At 37.5% G+C, this 7382-nt stretch overlaps 1 protein-coding gene and 1 long non-coding RNA gene across 8 annotated transcripts in view; one reads left to right on the top strand and one right to left on the bottom strand.

Annotated features, from left to right (window-relative positions):
• LOC107262855 overlaps positions 1-7382 on the bottom strand; it is a 73361-nt gene that overhangs the window by 13455 nt on the left and 52524 nt on the right. The window lies entirely within an intron of this gene.
• LOC107262948 (protein Wnt-5b) overlaps positions 1-7382 on the top strand; it is a 194167-nt gene that overhangs the window by 9283 nt on the left and 177502 nt on the right. The gene's annotated exons all lie outside the window — the stretch shown is intronic.

Raw genomic sequence — 7382 nt, forward strand, 5'->3', positions numbered from 1 at the left:
CCCTCGCCCCACCACTCTCTCGACCCACCGTTATCATCTCTCATTCATTTTCCATCCAAGAGAAATGATAATGGCTCCCCACTATTGGATGGCATCTCGCAACTTGCACGCCGCTTATTAAAAACAGGTACTGAATTAAATGGACTTAAAAATTATATGCACCCGGAACACAACACACGCTATAGTACCGATACTCCATTGCGCGCTTATAGAAATTAGTGAACGTCACGTACGAAATATATTCTTCCAAGATAACAATGACTCTCAAGTTATTATTATTGAGCGAAAAATTAACATCGACGAAGATTATCGTTAGTTGCACTTATGCTATTAAATAATTGCACACGAGATATCCAATTAGGCCGCACTCCAATTAAAGAGTTTATACGAACCTGGTATATCTATTATCGTAAAACATTGTTATTTAGGGAAATATTCATAATACACGCTTATTACATCGCGAAATATCCCACACATGCCTCTTTACACGTGTCTAGACGTACATCAATTAAAGGTACTATTAAATTCGTTGTTTGCTGCTACTTCACACTGTATACGGTACGATTATGCATTGTTATGATTATATACCACGTGATCTCGAGAAAAGAAAAAAATTTCCATACATTTTCACATACAGTATTCTGTATCTCACATACTGTATAAAGTTCCCGCTCGAACTCGTACACGCATTAAATAGTTAGATAAGCTAGAAAAAAAAAGTTCGAAAGTCATATGTGTGCCGGGGGTAAACGAGATAAAAAGAGACAGCGATAATACTAGAGGAGAGCCAGTAGCTTAATGAAACTAAACAACGCCGTTGATGTTGGCATTCCTGGTTGCTTCGGAACTTTTGTGTTAATTGGTAAGACGCAGAGGACACGATGGTAGCTGCGATGGGAAATGAGGAGAAAAAAAAGAATCTTGATCGCCAAGTCGACGGGATGCGAAACGTGAACTCGTGTGAGAATTAAATTAATATGCGAACGACTCTTTTCTACTTTCTTCATTTTTTCTATTTTCATCGTCCTTTTTTTCTCTCGACGACGTGGATGGGATCGTGCTGTAACGGTAAGCTGGAAATATCGAAGTAGCTAGATATTTTTTTTTTTCAGAATCATTCATTAGCCATTCGTTTAAGGACGAGGTCAAGAGGTCAATTTTATTCTGGTCCAATTTCTTTGAGATATCGATATACGGTATATATGTATATATATATTGTATATGAAAGTTAATAGTCATTCTCAGTAAACAGGGTGCTCCTGCTCTCAGGTGCCCTTAAACTATGTATTAATATATATGTATATAGTAGGAACGTCATAACGAGGGTATAATATATGTTGGTAAATATATATATATATACAGGGTAAATCACGAATCGTGATCAGTAGAGATTACTTTGTTATTAGCAGTCCGATCGAAAATGTTTTTATCAACTTTTGCATGGTTTCAAGAGAGCTTTAACGTGATAGTGAAAAATTACTGGTCAACTCCTTTTTAAAATGTTTTTTCAAGGTTACCTTGAATTTTTTGCAACTGAACATATATTTTTTGTACGCCTGTCTGTTAGAGGATTTCAAGACGAATTCAGCACGTGTAAGGACATGCCATTTTTTTCATCTGGTTCGAAAGCAAATTAAAAAACTTTGAATCACAAGGAGAATCACAGCTACGCCGTTATTACGCAACCGATGTTGTTGACAAGTCAAAATTTACCAATCTTAATCGTAGCGATGTTCAAAATGGCGTCCACGAGCTGCAATGCACTCGCTTAGACGGTGATTAAAAGATTGTTCTGCATTCTTCATGGCCTCTACACTGATGGTTGAGCATGCATCCGCAATCCTTCGTCGCATATCTTCCGGTGTTGTTGGGGCATCTGCATAAACTTTGTCTTTTAATGTACCCCACAAAAAGTAATCTAATGAAGTAAGATCGGTAAGTAATTTTGACTTGTCAACAACATTGGTTGCGTAATAACAGCGTAGCTGTGATTCTCCTTGTGATACAAAGTTTTTTAATTTTCTTTCGAACCAGATGAAAAAAATGTCATGTCCTTACATGTGCCGGATTCGTCTTGAAATCCTCTAACAGACAGGCGTAAAAAAAAATAAATGTTCAGTTGCAAAAAATTCAAGGTAACCTTGAAAAAACATTTAAAAAAGGAGTTGACCAGTAATTTTTCACTATCACGTTAAAGCTCTCTTGAAACCATGCAAAAGTTGATAAAAACATTTTCGATCGGACTGCTAATAACAAAGTAATCTCTACTGATCACGATTCGTGATTCACCCTGTATATATTCAACCGGATGCGTTACTCGTGTGTATCACATATCGTAATAGATAAATATCTATATGTTCCTTCGAGCAGTCAGTACCTCAGAAATGGGGCAGATGAGAATTGATTTAATAACAGTGCAAATCCTCTATTGCAAATGTTTATATACGAGGGACAGTGTACTACAAGCAAGTTCATTGTGCCAGGATGTGGTGAGACACGGTGACTGGTGGTACCACTGCGACAACTGCCCACCCACACTGTTTCGCTCAATGAAATATGCTGGAATAATACAATTCGTACGTAACGCTTCATCCCTGTGCGAACTTCCTGGCCCGTTGGTTGGCCTCACCCCTTAACGCTGCTCATACGCACACACTAGTCCCATAGATAAACGGCTGCTCTTTATTACGTAACCTTGCAGGTGAGGTTAGGCCAGCTCCGAGATGTGTGCACTTTGCTTTCCATAAACTAAGGTGCGCTGATAAATATCCGAGAGGGATGAAACAAAATATATATAAACAGCGGAATCCTTAATCATTATCCAAACTCATAATTCACCCCCAAGGACTCGAGTCCTCCGACTACTTCCCCTTCCCCTCCCCGCTATATCCATCCTCTATAGGAATCATATCTTGGATATGCAAAGTTCCAAATGTGTTTGCCTTCCTTCTTTTTCGTCCTTGTATAGTGATTTTAAAAATTTTTTTTTTTTTCCAAGTATTTATCTACACACCTGCATATGCTTATAATAATGCTTATCACCCATGCTTTTAATGCCAATCACACAGTGCGTTATTTTTCCTTGTCAAATTTTCAGTAGACCCACCGAGTTGCACTGCTTGCCAAATCGGTTAGGGGTCCCTACGGGGTGGACGACAGAGGGGTGGCGGGGGAGTGGGCCTTGAATTTCGCACGAGCCTTTCCACGCCTAGACACATTTCGGCCCCTCGCGCATTTCGTGTTTTGTTGTGCGTGACTAAACTTTGCCTATGAATCACCGTGTTCTCGGGCGGTATGAAACGGCGCCTACCCTCTGCCTCCCCCCACCGAGCGAGCGCATATTTCGCATTTTAATTCTAATTTTGCATTACAACTTTAACCGTAAATTAACCCCTTGGCTTGTTTTTTTTTCTTCTTTTTTTTTTAATACTCTTTCCCTACTTGCTTTCCTCTTTATTCTCTAACACGAGACGCCGCTACCCTGTCTGACATTTTGTATGTGTATATATGACGTTTACATATATTCATAATAAAGTTAGCAACGCGACTATCATTAGTCGCCGGCCGCATTCGGATATATGACGTATACCAGGATGGCGGAGAGATAACGTGGGAAAATCTTGATTAACGTGAGAATTTTTTTTATACATCATGACATCCTGGCTAGAGACAATAGGGATCCTTATCTTATATTTTTCTCCATGGACAATAATATATTTATTAAATTATAATATATACCAAGAGCTTCATGCATCAACCATGAGATATTTCTCATATAATCATCATTGTTAAAGAGTATGCTGATTTTTTTTTTTTTTTTTTTTTCATATCAACCAATCCCCCCTTATCATTTTTTATATACATATATGTCGAATGATAATCCCATTTTGTCGTTTCGGTTTCTCGCGATACACGTATGATCGGTAGTAAAATCATTTCTGAGTGGTATCGACGTAATTGATTATTAGTAATATCTGGGAACTAACTCTGGATATAGCATAATGGATTCGTAGTAATTAAACTTGTAGGTTGAACATAACGTTGTGCTGCTACCTGCTACATGATACGTCGAGAAAAGGAATGTCCGCGTGTATATATATATATACATATATATATATATATGTTATATATATAGATACAATAGAAATATATACACGAGATATTCTAACACGCAGATCCGATTGATGATTCGAATGACGACAGAAGCATCACGTGTGATATATAATCTGTTGGTATTACGTAACTCAAGTCAGACGTCGACAGGGCGTCGTTCATTTTTAGGTGAGATATTTTTGCACGGGATCTATGATGAAAACACCCCTGAGAGAGAATTATATAATTATCACGTCGGATATAACGGACAGATAACCAAATGGACTTGTAACAATTATGCGTTTAGTTGAATTACCAGTCATTACGGATCTGACGTATGACACCCTGGGGGCTGAACGTTTAACGAATAACGTATAATACGTTTTATTTTAAATGACTCGTATATGTACTTGCTGTGTATATACGTCACGTATGTTATGTAAAATCGCAGGAGGCTATATATATATATATATATTGGATGTATTAGTCGTTGTTACGAAAATTGACAAATTTGAAAATAATACGGGATAAGAGCTTCTGTCATTGATGATTTTGCGTATGACGATATTCATTGTATCGAATGACAGTCTGATACGTATGGAGTCTATTGGGTACAGATATAGTACGCGGGAAAAGGCTGATACAGGGTTTTCATTAATTTTCGAGGTTTATTTGAAATATTCATTTCTGTCAAAGTCCGAGATGTATACGTCAAAAGAATTTTGTATATTTATTATGTAATACGAGAAAATGTTATGTGCTCGTCTCTTGTATTATATGTATTATATGATAGTATATGATAATATTTATATATTTCTTTTATGGGATTCCGCGTTGATTTCGCATATTGGTCGAATAGGCATTTTCCCCTTTTGTTCGACTCGGGATTTACATTGGAAGTGAGAGCGACATATTTTGTTTGTAACGCGCGACGCAACGAAATACGGCAGCGTTTCCATGGGTGCAGTATAGGATATTCATGGCGGTGTCCATTAGAGAGGCAAAGCGCGTAAAGAGCCGCGGTCTGGTCGATATTCAACGACCGTTAAAATAATGTGTGTTGGGATTCCCCCTTGCTGGATTATGTTGGAATTTACATGCATTATCTTTGCGGTTGGGTTTTACATTTTATGCATTTCTTGGTACGGGCCTCGGCTGAACAAAAGCGCGGTCATTAGCGAGGAAAGATGCAGAACGTGTATTTCCATCGAGCGATTAATTGATTATCGTCGCTCCTGTACTCGTGAGACGCCGCGACGTCGGGTGGATTTATATGAAATTCCATAACATTTTTTTTATTGTAATTTTTTTCATGTCAAAATCGATGCAGAGTGAAATTTTTCCTTTTTCTTTTTATGAATTTCTAATCGGTGGTTTGCGGAAATTTTTCGTTGTGAAATTCTAATTCCGCGAATGACAATTTTCGTTAAATTTAGTAAAACTTAATTTTTTCTGCATTCTCTTGAATACCTTCTTGAAATACTTGAAATACTTTCCCGCGCAAAAATTGTTTCACGTGACGCCAACTTTTTCTCGACTTTCCCTTTGGTTCACACGTGCTTCCAACAAACGTGAATCTCTTCGGTCGTTCGTTCCGAACGTAACTCTTGTCCCTCCGGGGAATAACTTTATTTTGAATTGATAAGAATGAACTTCCGTGGCAGGTACGATATCTGTATACTTAAAAATATTCGTACAGTCCGTATAGTAACAGTAACGTACAGCATCCAATTTTCTGACATCTTTCCCAGCTCCGACGAATGGAATCGCACTTGTGCTTCCTTTTTATTCCGTGATACTATTGCGTGGGCAATGCGGGAGTGAAGAATAACCTATGAGTTCCGAGTTCAATCTCAAGGGTACATATTACGTCATCGTTATGTCATCTTCTGAATATAATTGGCAGATGGCGATAGCATAGAAAGATATGAATAAAAGAGAGATGACAGCCGAGTGTCAGTGAAATATCTTGACAGATGACATACTAATTAAAAATTCAATCACATAACAATAAGGGACGGAGAAAGAATTGTCCAATTAAAAAAAAAAAGAATGGCATAACTTTTTTTTTTTAATAAATCTTTGCGAACCTCATGTATTCGGACCGTGACGTTTTTCTATCTTTTATTATTTCTTAATTGATTTATCGTTAAAAAAATAATAACTTTTTTCTCACCTGTCGAATGACAGTTTGCAAGGTGAAAGTGGAATTAAATATTTTTATTGCGGACTGTACATCGTATACGCACATCTGCAGCTGATTTACTGCTTCCTGTGCTTGGACATGGCATCCCTCACGCACTACGCACATATCCCAACCTATCGCAGAGTGCGTTGCGTCTAGGAGTGCTATGATTCTCATTGTTATTCATACGCGAGTGTCTGCGTCCTCGCAGTAAAATTTACGAACCGTTAGGGCGGTTTCTTTGATTGGTAAAAAAGGCCGCCTGGTGCTTAGGAGAACCTGACGACTTGGATGGATTATAATTGCGTCATGTACGAAGAAGAAAAGAAAAATACAGTCGGATTAAAAAAAAATAGTCAAATTATTTTTAAAAGTTTATGAAACTTTTGCTTCGAAGAAAATTATTGTATCGATATATGTAATATATTTTCTTATCGGAAGGGGTTAATTTATCATTGTAGACTACATGGTAGTTAATTGTCAAAGAATTGCTACTCGGGAGACATTTCGATAAAACTTACGAGTCCAATATAGGAGAACTTTTTTTTGGTCTTTAATCAAAAGGGGATTAAAATCCGAAAGTTTGTTCGTCTCGAAGAGTACTAGGAGTTCCTCTTTCTCTGGGAAACCAGTCTGCTGCGCATAGAGTCGCAATGAGTTTGAATATAGCCCTATAACTTTTTGGCTAATTAGTTAATTAATTAGAGGCTGGGGTGTGTCCTAGCTTTACGTCGTTGCTTTATGCGATAGTCTCCATACATAACTGTAAGGCGTGACTTTACGTAACGAATGATCCAAAGAGAATAAGGATGGAGAAAAAAAATTTAAGGAGTGATTTTAAACTTCAATGAAAAATCGATCAGCTTTCTAGTTTAATTTCGATCGATGTGCCTTTAGCTATATATTGGCATACGTACGCCAGTTTCCGGTCCATCGTGAGACTCGATCCCATTTCTCACATAAAAAGAATGTCCCTAAAAAATTATCCAGCGTCTCGGACACCTTGTGTATATGTGGCATATATAAATTTTCTCCCGAAAAATCCCGAAAAATCAAATAAACCAAAAGCTAATAGACTTCGAAAAAAAAAAAAAAAAAAAAAAAA

The sequence above is a fragment of the Cephus cinctus genome, unplaced genomic scaffold (genome assembly GCF_000341935.2).
Source record: "Cephus cinctus unplaced genomic scaffold, Ccin1 Ccin1_scaffold0129, whole genome shotgun sequence".
In the NCBI taxonomy this organism is placed as follows: Eukaryota; Metazoa; Arthropoda; class Insecta; order Hymenoptera; family Cephidae; genus Cephus; species Cephus cinctus.